Below are 13,463 nucleotides of genomic sequence, written 5' to 3'. Positions count from 1 at the left end.
TGTGCAATAAAAGGTGGCATTCGGAGACCTTGTAAACTTTTAAAACGTGTATTAAAATGCTACAGTACATCTAGAGATGTAATGTAGCACTTTAATACATGTTTTAAGAGTTTACAAGGTCTCTGAGTGCTGCCTCTTATTGCACAGCTATCATCTAGGGTGAGACCCTGGGGAGGGCACCGGAGCAGGATGATCCCACCGTGGACCCTTGGAGTGCCAGAGTTGTAAAAATGGTTTTACATATATATATATATATATATATATATATATATATATATATATATACCTTCAGTGCACACTGGCACTCAGCTGAGAGACAGAATCTGCCCGGGTGCCCTCCAAACAGAACCCAATGCGGGTCTAAACAGTCTTTATACAGCGATTGGCAGCACTCCCAGGACTACACTTGTAGCAACAACAGAGGAGACAAGCAGACTACTCCATAGATCTATGGAGTAGTCTGCTTGTCTCCTCTGTTGTTGCTACAAGTGTAGTCCTGGGAGTGCCGCCAATCGCTGTATAAAGACTATATATATATATATAGATAGATAGATAGATAGATAGATAGACTAAACGGACCCTGGCACTCAGGACTTACGCAATACTTGCTCCGGTGCCCTCCCTGTGAGTGTATGGCACACCCACTGATATGTAGCAAACAGGAGAATGGGCAGCACTCAGAGTCTGGACAATCCGGTAAAGTGCATAAAAACCCCTAAGGGTAAATTTTTTATGCATGTGACATTTCGGGGTCTTGCCCCTTTATCAAAGTGCAATACAAAAGTGATGAACATTAATAAGCATATAAATTAAGACATGGGGCAGTGTGTGTGGTGCTAGGTAAAGGGGGCAGCGTGTACGGGGCTGGGTACAGGGGGCAGCGTGTGCGGGGCTGGGTACAGGGGGCAGCGTGTGCGGAGCTGGGTACAGGGGGCAACGTGTGTGGGGCTGGGTACAGGGGGCAGTGTGTGTGGGGATGGGTACACGGGGCAGTGAGGGGCTGGTACAGCAGGTAGTGGGTGAGGGGCTGGGTACAGGGGGCAGTGGGTGAGGTGCTGTGCGCAGGGGGCTGTGTGTGTGTGTGTGTGTAGGGGACTGTGTGTCAGTGTGTGAGTTGGAGAGAGCAATGGTAGTAGCAAAGATGGCCAGCCCCCCTCCCACTTACCGTAGTCATGCTTCCTTGCGCTGGTGTGCGGGCAAGGATCTGAGGTCAGCAGCACATAGAGTTAGACAACCATCATATCTGCAGACTCCGCATGCCACACAGCAGATACTCGCTGGAGCCGCGGCTATGAGAAGTTGATTGCTGCCACCCACAATGCAAATATCCCAGCCACAGCCAGAGCGGTGAGAGGCCAGGCATTACACATATCCAGGCCGGCGGACTCTCATTGCGCTAGCTGTGGCTGGGATATTTGCATAGTGGGTGGCAGAAATCAACTTCTCATAGCCGCGGCTCCAGCGAGTCCAGTGGCAGCAGTACATAGATGAATAAACCCAGCGTTTTGGGGAGAGAGAGCACACACAGTCACCATGGAGGTCCCGGTAAGCTGTTCCGGCATACTGATGTACCAATCACAGGCAGGGATAGGAGCACTGACTGTAACTTGGTGTAGGGGGAGCGGCGGGTCCCGTGCCCCTGTGACAGCCTGGGCCCCATAGCAGCCGCATCCCCTGCACCTATGGTAGCTACATCACTGAGTCCAATGGATTCACAAAAACCACGCACCTTGACAGACACTGGCGTATAATTGCAGTGATATTGCCGTATAATTCTAGTGATATTGCTGTATAATTCCTGTGATATTGGTGTATAATTCCAGTGATACTGGCGTATAATTCCTGTGAAATTGCCGTGTAATTCCAGTGATACTGGCGTATAATTCCTGTGAAATTGCCGTGTAATTCCAGTGATATTGCTGTAAAATTCCAGTAATACTGGCGTATAATTCCAGTGATATTGCTGTATAATTCCAGTGATACTGGCGTATAATTCCAGTAATATTGCCGTATAATTCCAGTGATACTGGCGTATAATTCCAGTGATATTGCCGTATAATTCCCGTGATACTGGCGTATAATTCCCGTGATACTGGCGTATAATTCCAGTGATATTGCTGTAAAATTCCAGTGATACTGGCGTATAATTCCAGTGATATTGATGTATAATTCCAGTGATACTGGCGTATAATTCCAGTGATATTGCCGTATAATTCCTGTGATACTGGCGTATAATTCCCGTGATATTGGCGTATAATTCCTGTGAAATTGCCGTATAATTCAAGTGATATGCTGCATAATTCCCGTGATACTGGCGTGTGATTCCAGTTATACTGGCGTATAATTCCCGTAATATTGGCGCATAATTCCCTTGATATTGTTGTATAATTCCATTGGTACTGCTGTTTAAGTCTAGTCCAGTGGTACTGTCGTATAAGTCCAGAGGTACTGGCGTATAAATCCAGTGATCCTGCCGTATAATTCCATATAATTCCATATAAATCCAGTCCAGTGGTGCTGCCATATAAATAACTTCAGTGGTGCTGTCCTGTGCTGTATATTATTTACTCCAAATAAAGGGGTTATTAATATTTAATCCAAATAATTTTCACAGGGTTTGCCCTGTGTGGTGTAGAGGTACGCTCTCCTTTTTTTATATAACTCCAGAAAAATAATGGAGAACAAAAATTTGGAGGATAAAATAGGGAAGGATCAAGAAAAACTTCCTCCTAGTGCTGAAGCTGCTGCCACTAGTCATGACATACTGTAGATGATGAAATACCATCAACGTCGTCTGCCAGGGCTGATGCCCAATGTGATAGGGGGCATGTAGAATCCAAAAAGCCAAAGTTCAGTAAAAAGAACCAAAAAAAATAAATGTAAATCGTCTGAGGAGAAACGTTAACTTGCCAATATGCCATTTACGACATGGAGTGGCAAGGAGCGGCTAAGGCCCTGGCCTATGTTCATGGCTAGTGATTCAGCTTCACATGACAATGGAAGCCCTCAACCTCCCACTAGAAAAATTATAAGAGTTAAGCTGGAAAAAGCACAGAAATTAACTGTGCATTCTAAGATGGTATCACAAATCCCTAAGGAGAGTCTAAGTGTGTCTGCGGTTGCGATGCCTGACCTTCCCAACACTGGACAGGAAGAGGTGGCTCCTTCCACCATTTGCACATCTCCTGCAAGTGCTGGAAGGAGCACCCACAGTCCAGTTTCTGATATTCAAATTGAAGATGTCACTGTTGAAGTACACCAGGATGAGGATATGGGTGTTGTTGGCGCTGAGGAGGAAGTTGACGATGAGGATTCTGATGGTGATGTGGTTTGTTTAAATGAGGCACCGGGGGAGACACCTGTTGTCCATGGGATGAAGAAGCCAATTGTGATGCCTGGGCAAAATACCTAAAAAGCCACCTCTTCGGTGTGGAATTATTTCTCCACAAATCCTCAAAACAGGTGTCAAGCCATGTGTTACCTCTGTCAATCTGTAATAAGTAGGGGTAAGGATGTTAACCACCTAGGAACATCCTTTCTTATACGTCACCTGCAGCGCATTCATCAGAAATTAGTGTCAAGTTGTGAAACTTTGGATAAGAGCGTAAGCAGTCCAGTGACACCTAGATCCCTTCTTCCTCTTGTACCCAAGCTCCTGCAAGCCACACCACCAACTCCCTCAACGTCAACTTCCTCCTCAGTCAGGAACGTCCGTAGTCCTGCAGACCATGTCACTGGCAAGACTGAGGAGTCCTCTCCTAACCGGGATTCCTCCGGAGGATACTTGAGTGGTACACCTGCTGTTGCTGCCGCTGCTGTTGTTGCTGCTGCTGGGAGTCCATCGTCATCCCAGAGAGGAAGTCAGAAGACCACTTGTACTACTTCCAGTAAGCAATTGACTGTCCAACAGTCCTTTGTGAGGAAGATGAAAAATGACAGCAGTCATCCTTTTGCAAAGTAGATAACTGAGGCCTTGAGAGCTATGTTGGTGTTAGACGTGCGTCCGGTATCTGCCGTTAGTTCAGTGGGACTTAGAGAATTGTTTGAGGTACTGTGTCCCCGGTATCAAATCCCATCTAGGTTCCACTTCTCTAGGCAGGCAATACCGAGAATGTACAGAGACGTCAGAAAAAGTGTCCACAGTGTCCTACAAAATGCATTTGTACCCACTGTCCACTTAACCACCGACATGTGGACAAGTGGAACAGGGCAAACTAAGGACTATATGACTGTGACAGCCCACTGGGTAGATGTATGGCCTCCCACAGTAACAACAGCAGCGGCACCAGTAGCAGCATCTCACAAACTCAACTTGTTCCTAGGTAGGCTACGCTATCTATCACCGCTTTCCATAATAGGCACACCACTGACAACTTCTTATGGAAACTGAGGGACATTATTGCACAATGGCTTACCCCAATTAGACTCTCCTGGGGATTTGTGTAATCAGAGAATGCCACCAATATTGTGCGTGCATTACATCTGGAGAAATTCCAGCACGTCCCATGTTTTGCACATACAATTAATTTGGTGGTACAGAATTTTTTGAAAAATGACAGGGGCGTGCAGGAGATGCTGTCAGTGGCCCGAAAAATTGCGGGCCACTTTCGGCATTCAGCCACCGCGTGGTGAAGACTGGAGTGCCATCTAACACTCCTGTTCCTGCCCTGCCATCACCTGAAGCAAGAGGTGGTAACGAGGTGGAATTCAACACTGTATCTGCTTCAGAGGATGGAGGAGCAGCAAAAGGCCATTCAAGCCTATACATCCACCTACGATATAGGCAAAGGAGGGGGAATGCACCTGACTCAAGCACAGTGGAGAATGATTTCTGTCTTGTGCAAGATTCTCCAACCCTTCAAACTTGCCACACGTGAAGTCAGTCCAGACACTGCCAGCTTGAGTCAGGTCATTCCCCTCATCAGGCTTTTGCAGAAACAGCTGGAGAAATTGAAGGAGGAGCTAAGACGGAGCAATTCCGCAAAGTATGTGGGAGTTGTGGATGGAGCCCTTAATTCGCTTTGCCAGGGTTCAAGGGTGGTCAATCTGTTGAAATAAGAGCACTACATTTTGGCCACCGTGCTTGATTCTAGGTTTAAAGCCTACGTTGTATCTCTCTTTCCGGCAGACACAAGTCTGCAGAGGTTCAAAGACCTGCTGTTGAGAAAATTGTCAACTCAAGCGAAACGTGACCCTTCAACAGCTCCTCCTTCACTTTCTACCGCAACTTGGGCTGTGAGGAAAAGGCTAAGATTTCCGAGCCCACCCGCTGGCAGTGATGCAGGGCTGTCAGGAGCGAGTGCTGACATCTGGTCTGGACTGAAGGACCTGCCAACGATTACTGACATGTCTACTGTCACTGCATATGATTCTGTCACCATTAAAAGAATGGTGGAGGATTATATGAGTGACAGCATCCAAGTAGGCATGGCAGACAGTCCGTACGTACGTACGTACGTACGTACGTACGTACGTACGTACGTACGCACGCATACTGGCATGAAAAAGAGGCAATTTGGATGCCCTTGCACAAACTGGCTTTATTTTACCTAAGTTGCCCCCACCCCTCCAGTGTGTACTCTGAAAGTGTGTTTAGTGCAGGTGGTAACCTTGTCAGCGATCAGCATAGGAGGTTTCTTCTACAAAATGTGGAGAAGATGATGTTCATCAAAATTAATTATAAATTCCTCCAGGAAGACGTTTACCAGCAATTGCCTCCAGAAAGTACACAGGGACCTGTGATGGTGGATTCCAGTGGGGATGAATTAATACTCTGTAAAAAGGAAAATGTACACAGTGAAAGTGGTGAGGAATTGGAGGATGAGGATGAGGACGACATCTTGCCTCTGTAGAGCCAGTTTGTGTAAGGAGAGATTGATTGCGTCTTTTGTGGTGGGGGCCCAAAAAAAACAGTAATTTCAGCCACAGTCATGTGGCAGACCCTGTCGCTGAAATGATTGGTTTCTTAAAGTGTTCATGTCCTTTTTATACAACATAAGGGTGGGTGGGAGGGTCCAAGAACAATTCCATCTTGCACCTCTTTTTCTTCTTTGCATCATGTGCTGTTTGTGGACTAGTTTTTTTTAAAATGTTTATTTAATTTTCATGTTATAAGAGACAACAATGTTCCCCCACAACGTGGAGAGAATATATCCATAAAACAACATTATGTATAGAATAGAAATATAACCTTAATAAAGAAGTCATAGGGTTCCCAGACTAAAAGACATTACACTGATAATAAAAGAAACAGAGAAATAGACATCGTGAGTAACAAAAGCAAGCCATTCAAAGAGGAACCACATAATGGTCACGTAATTGTACAAGTAGAGAGCGGAAGGGTGGAGAAGAGGCAAGAGAAGAAGAGAGGGGGAAAGAAGGGGAAGGCATAGAGTAGAGGGGAAAGAGACAGAGGTGGAGGATCCGCTGGTACGTCTCCGTATGTAACAAATTCAACTCGCAAAACTAATGCTAGGTTGGAGGTAATAGCTGAAATACACGATAAGGTAATATACAGAACGTCCTCAGGGCTACTCGAAAGGTTAAGGGTTTACAAAGGTCGCAGGAGGAGTGCCAGAGAACCTCTAGAGGAGCGTGATCTACATGTGGGAGCTTGAGATTTGAACTACATGTCCCATATCAGTAGAAACTGGAATGATCTGTTATGGAGATATGCAGTGATCTTTTCCATGCTTGCTTAGTACCATACTTTATCAATGACTCGTCTAATAGGGGGGCCTCTCTCTGTTTCCAGTGGAGGGCAATTGAGCATCTAGCGGCATTTAAGATCTGCGTTGTCAATTTTCCGGAGTTTGGCGGAGTATTTACTAGAGATGAGCGGGTTCGGTTCCTCGGAATCCGAACCCGCCCGAACTTCAGGTTTTTTTACACGGGGCCGAGCGACTCGGATCTTCCCGCCTTGCTCGGTTAACCCGAGCGCGCCCGAACGTCATCATCCCGCTGTCGGATTCTCGCGAGGCTCGGATTCTATCGCGAGGCTCGGATTCTATATAAGGAGCCGCGCGTCGCCGCCATTTTCACACGTGCATTGAGATTGATAGGGAGAGGACGTGGCTGGCGTCCTCTCCGTTTATAGAGAAGAGAGTGAGACTAGAGTAGAGAGAGACACAGTATTTACTTTAGTAATTTTGGGGAGCATTAGGAGGAGTACTACTACTTGCTGAAGTGATAGTGTGACTGTATATCTGACTTGTGGGGGAGACAGTGGGGAGCAGTTAGAGTCTGAGAGCAGGAGTACATATTTTAACGTACAGTGCACACTTTTGCTGCCAGAGTGCCACACTGCCATTGTGACCACACTGACCACCAGTATATATTGTGATTGTCTGCTTAGGAGTACTACTTGCAAGTTGCTGATAGTGTGACCAGTGACCTGACCACCAGTTTAATTAATCACCACCAGTTTAATATATATATATATATAATTGTATATAATATATATATAATTGTATACCACCTACCCGTGTTTTTTCTTTTTCTTTCTTCTTGATACATACTACTATAGTAGCTTACTGTAGCAGTCTGCGGTGCTGCTGAGCTGACAGTGTCCAGCAGGTCCGTCATCAGTCATTACATAATAAATATATATACCTGTCCGGCTGCAGTACTAGTGATATTATATATATATATATATATTAATTTCATCTCATTATCATCTAGTCTATATTAGCAGCAGACACAGTACGGTAGTCCACGGCTGTAGCTACCTCTGTGTCGGCAGTCGCTCGTCCATCCATAATTGTATACCACCTACCCGTGGGTTTTTTTTTTTCTTTCTTCTTGATACATACTACTATAGTAGCTTACTGTAGCAGTCTGCGGTGCTGCTGAGCTGACAGTGTCCAGCAGGTCCGTCATCAGTCATTACATAATAAATATATATACCTGTCCGGCTGCAGTACTAGTGATATTATATATATATATATATTAATTTCATCTCATTATCATCCAGTCTATATTAGCAGCAGACACAGTACGGTAGTCCACGGCTGTAGCTACCTCTGTGTCGGCAGTCGCTCGTCCATCCATAATTGTATACCACCTACCCGTGGTTTTTTTTTAGTAGCTTACTGTAGCAGTCTGCGGTGCTGCTGAGCTGACAGTGTCCAGCAGGTCCGTCATCAGTCATTACATAATAAATATATATACATGTCCGGCTGCAGTACTAGTGATATTATATATATATATATATATATATATATTAATTTCCTCTCATTATCATCCAGTCTATATTAGCAGCAGACACAGTACGGTAGTCCACGGCTGTAGCTACCTCTGTGTCGGCAGTCGCTCGTCCATCCATAATTGTATACCACCTACCCGTGGTTTTTTTTTTCTTTCTTCTTGATACATACTACTATAGTAGCTTACTGTAGCAGTCTGCGGTGCTGAGCAGACAGTGTCCAGCAGGTCCGTCATCAGTCATTACATAATAAATATATATACCTGTCCGGCTGCAGTACTAGTGATATTATATATATATATTAATTTCATCTCATTATCATCCAGTCTATATTAGCAGCAGAAACAGTACGGTAGTCCACGGCTGTAGCTACCTCTGTGTCGGCAGTCGCTCGTCCATCCATAAGTATACTAGTATCCATCCATCTCCATTGTTTACCTGAGGTGCCTTTTAGTTGTGCCTATTAAAATATGGAGAACAAAAATGTTGAGGTTCCAAAATTAGGGAAAGATCAAGATCCACTTCCACCTCGTGCTGAAGCTGCTGCCACTAGTCATGGCCGAGACGATGAAATGCCAGCAACGTCGTCTGCCAAGGCCGATGCCCAATGTCATAGTACAGAGCATGTAAAATCCAAAACACCAAATATCAGTAAAAAAAGGACTCCAAAATCTAAAATAAAATTGTCGGAGGAGAAGCGTAAACTTGCCAATATGCCATTTACCACACGGAGTGGCAAGGAACGGCTGAGGCCCTGGCCTATGTTCATGGCTAGTGGTTCAGCTTCACATGAGGACGGAAGCACTCAGCCTCTCGCTAGAAAAATGAAAAGACTAAAGCTGGCAAAAGCACCGCAAAGAACTGTGCGTTCTTCGAAATCCCAAATCCACAAGGAGAGTCCAATTGTGTCGGTTGCGATGCCTGACCTTCCCAACACTGGACGTGAAGAGCATGCGCCTTCCACCATTTGCACGCCCCCTGCAAGTGCTGGAAGGAGCACCCGCAGTCCAGTTCCTGATAGTCAGATTGAAGATGTCAGTGTTGAAGTACACCAGGATGAGGAGGATATGGGTGTTGCTGGCGCTGGGGAGGAAATTGACAAGGAGGATTCTGATGGTGAGGTGGTTTGTTTAAGTCAGGCACCCGGGGAGACACCTGTTGTCCGTGGGAGGAATATGGCCGTTGACATGCCTGGTGAAAATACCAAAAAAATCAGCTCTTCGGTGTGGAAGTATTTCAACAGAAATGCGGACAACATTTGTCAAGCCGTGTGTTGCCTTTGTCAAGCTGTAATAAGTAGGGGTAAGGACGTTAACCACCTCGGAACATCCTCCCTTATACGTCACCTGCAGCGCATTCATAATAAGTCAGTGACAAGTTCAAAAACTTTGGGCGACAGCGGAAGCAGTCCACTGACCACTAAATCCCTTCCTCTTGTAACCAAGCTCACGCAAACCACCCCACCAACTCCCTCAGTGTCAATTTCCTCCTTCCCCAGGAATGCCAATAGTCATGCAGGCCATGTCACTGGCAATTCTGACGATTCCTCTCCTGCCTGGGATTCCTCCGATGCATCCTTGCGTGTAACGCCTACTGCTGCTGGCGCTGCTGTTGTTGCTGCTGGGAGTCGATGGTCATCCCAGAGGGGAAACCGTAAGACCACTTTTACTACTTCCACCAAGCAATTGACTGTCCAACAGTCCTTTGCGAGGAAGATGAAATATCACAGCAGTCATCCTGTTGCAAAGCGGATAACTGAGGCCTTGACAACTATGTTGGTGTTAGACGTGCGTCCGGTATCCGCCGTTAGTTCACAGGGAACTAGACAATTTCTTGAGGTAGTGTGCCCCCGTTACCAAATACCATTTAGGTTCCACTTCTCTAGGCAGGCGATACCGAGAATGTACACGAACGTCAGAAAAAGACTCACCAGTGTCCTAAAAAATGCAGTTGTACCCAATGTCCACTTAACCACGGACATGTGGACAAGTGGAGCAGGGCAGGGTCAGGACTATATGACTGTGACAGCCCACTGGGTAGATGTATGGACTCCCGCCGCAAGAACAGCAGCGGCTGCACCAGTAGCAGCATCTCGCAAACGCCAACTCTTTCCTAGGCAGGCTACGCTTTGTATCACCGGTTTCCAGAATACGCACACAGCTGAAAACCTCTTACGGCAACTGAGGAAGATCATCGCGGAATGGCTTACCCCAATTGGACTCTCCTGTGGATTTGTGGCATCGGACAACGCCAGCAATATTGTGTGTGCATTAAATATGGGCAAATTCCAGCACGTCCCATGTTTTGCACATACCTTGAATTTGGTGGTGCAGAATTTTTAAAAAAACGACAGGGGCGTGCAAGAGATGCTGTCGGTGGCCAGAAGAATTGCGGGACACTTTCGGCGTACAGGCACCACGTACAGAAGACTGGAGCAACACCAAAAACGCCTGAACCTGCCCTGCCATCATCTGAAGCAAGAAGTGGTAACGAGGTGGAATTCAACCCTATATATGCTTCAGAGGTTGGAGGAGCAGCAAAAGGCCATTCAAGCCTATACAATTCAGCACGATATAGGAGGTGGAATGCACCTGTCTCAAGCGCAGTGGAGAATGATTTCAACGTTGTGCAAGGTTCTGCTGCCCTTTGAACTTGCCACACGTGAAGTCAGTTCAGACACTGCCAGCCTGAGTCAGGTCATTCCCCTCATCAGGCTTTTGCAGAAGAAGCTGGAGACATTGAAGGAGGAGCTAACACGGAGCGATTCCGCTAGGCATGTGGGACTTGTGGATGGAGCCCTTAATTCGCTTAACAAGGATTCACGGGTGGTCAATCTGTTAAAATCAGAGCACTACATTTTGGCCACCGTGCTCGATCCTAGATTTAAAACCTACCTTGGATCTCTCTTTCCGGCAGACACAAGTCTGCTGGGGTTCAAAGACCTGCTGGTGAGAAAATTGTCAAGTCAAGCGGAACGCGACCTGTCAACATCTCCTCCTTCACATTCTCCCGCAACTGGGGGTGCGAGGAAAAGGCTCAGAATTCCGAGCCCACCCGCTGGCGGTGATGCAGGGCAGTCTGGAGCGACTGCTGATGCTGACATCTGGTCCGGACTGAAGGACCTGACAACGATTACGGACATGTCGTCTACTGTCACTGCATATGATTCTCTCCCCATTGAAAGAATGGTGGAGGATTATATGAGTGACCGCATCCAAGTAGGCACGTCACACAGTCCGTACTTATACTGGCAGGAAAAAGAGGCAATTTGGAGGCCCTTGCACAAACTGGCTTTATTCTACCTAAGTTGCCCTCCCACAAGTGTGTACTCCGAAAGAGTGTTTAGTGCCGCCGCTCACCTTGTCAGCAATCGGCGTACGAGGTTACTTCCAGAAAATGTGGAGAAGATGATGTTCATTAAAATGAATTATAATCAATTCCTCCGTGGAGACATTGACCAGCAGCAATTGCCTCCACAAAGTACACAGGGAGCTGAGATGGTGGATTCCAGTGGGGATGAATTGATAATCTGTGAGGAGGGGGATGTACACGGTGATATATCGGAGGATGATGATGAGGTGGACATCTTGCCTCTGTAGAGCCAGTTTGTGCAAGGAGAGATTAATTGCTTCTTTTTTGGTGGGGGTCCAAACCAACCCGTCATTTCAGTCACAGTCGTGTGGCAGACCCTGTCACTGAAATGATGGGTTAGTTAAAGTGTGCATGTCCTGTTTATACAACATAAGGGTGGGTGGGAGGGCCCAAGGACAATTCCATCTTGCACCTCTTTTTTCTTTTTTTCTTCTTTGCGTCATGTGCTGTTTGGGGAGTGTTTTTTGGAAGGGCCATCCTGCGTGACACTGCAGTGCCACTCCTAGATGGGCCAGGTGTTTGTGTCGGCCACTAGGGTCGCTTATCTTACTCACACAGCTACCTCATTGCGCCTCTTTTTTTCTTTGCGTCATGTGCTGTTTGGGGAGTGTTTTTTGGAAGGGCCATCCTGCGTGACACTGCAGTGCCACTCCTAGATGGGCCAGGTGTTTGTGTCGGCCACTAGGGTCGCTTATCTTACTCACACAGCTACCTCATTGCGCCTCTTTTTTTCTTTGCGTCATGTGCTGTTTGGGGAGTGTTTTTTGGAAGGGCCATCCTGCGTGACACTGCAGTGCCACTCCTAGATGGGCCAGGTGTTTGTGTCGGCCACTAGGGTCGCTTATCTTACTCACACAGCTACCTCATTGCGCCTCTTTTTTTCTTTGCGTCATGTGCTGTTTGGGGAGTGTTTTTTGGAAGGGCCATCCTGCGTGACACTGCAGTGCCACTCCTAGATGGGCCAGGTGTTTGTGTCGGCCACTAGGGTCGCTTATCTTACTCACACAGCTACCTCATTGCGCCTCTTTTTTTCTTTGCGTCATGTGCTGTTTGGGGAGTGTTTTTTGGAAGGGCCATCCTGCGTGACACTGCAGTGCCACTCCTAGATGGGCCAGGTGTTTGTGTCGGCCACTAGGGTCGCTTATCTTACTCACACAGCTACCTCATTGCGCCTCTTTTTTTCTTTGCGTCATGTGCTGTTTGGGGAGTGTTTTTTGGAAGGGCCATCCTGCGTGACACTGCAGTGCCACTCCTAGATGGGCCAGGTGTTTGTGTCGGCCACTAGGGTCGCTTATCTTACACAGCTACCTCATTGCGCCTCTTTTTTTCTTTGCGTCATGTGCTGTTTGGGGAGTGTTTTTTGGAAGGGCCATCCTGCGTGACACTGCAGTGCCACTCCTAGATGGGCCAGGTGTTTGTGTCGGCCACTAGGGTCGCTTATCTTACTCACACAGCTACCTCATTGCGCCTCTTTTTTTCTTTGCGTCATGTGCTGTTTGGGGAGTGTTTTTTGGAAGGGCCATCCTGCGTGACACTGCAGTGCCACTCCTAGATGGGCCAGGTGTTTGTGTCGGCCACTAGGGTCGCTTATCTTACTCACACAGCTACCTCATTGCGCCTCTTTTTTTCTTTGCGTCATGTGCTGTTTGGGGAGTGTTTTTTGGAAGGGCCATCCTGCGTGACACTGCAGTGCCACTCCTAGATGGGCCAGGTGTTTGTGTCGGCCACTAGGGTCGCTTATTTTACTCACACAGCTACCTCATTGCGCCTCTTTTTCTTTGCGTCATGTGCTGTTTGGGGAGTGTTTTTTGGAAGGGCCATCCTGCGTGACACTGCAGTGCCACTCCTAGATGGGCCAGGTGTTTGTGTCGGCCACTTGGGTCGCTTA

The sequence above is a fragment of the Pseudophryne corroboree genome, chromosome 7 (genome assembly GCF_028390025.1).
Source record: "Pseudophryne corroboree isolate aPseCor3 chromosome 7, aPseCor3.hap2, whole genome shotgun sequence".
Lineage (NCBI taxonomy): Eukaryota > Metazoa > Chordata > Amphibia > Anura > Myobatrachidae > Pseudophryne > Pseudophryne corroboree.
The sequence above is the reverse complement of the archived record's forward strand: the minus strand, read 5'-3'. Positions refer to the sequence as shown.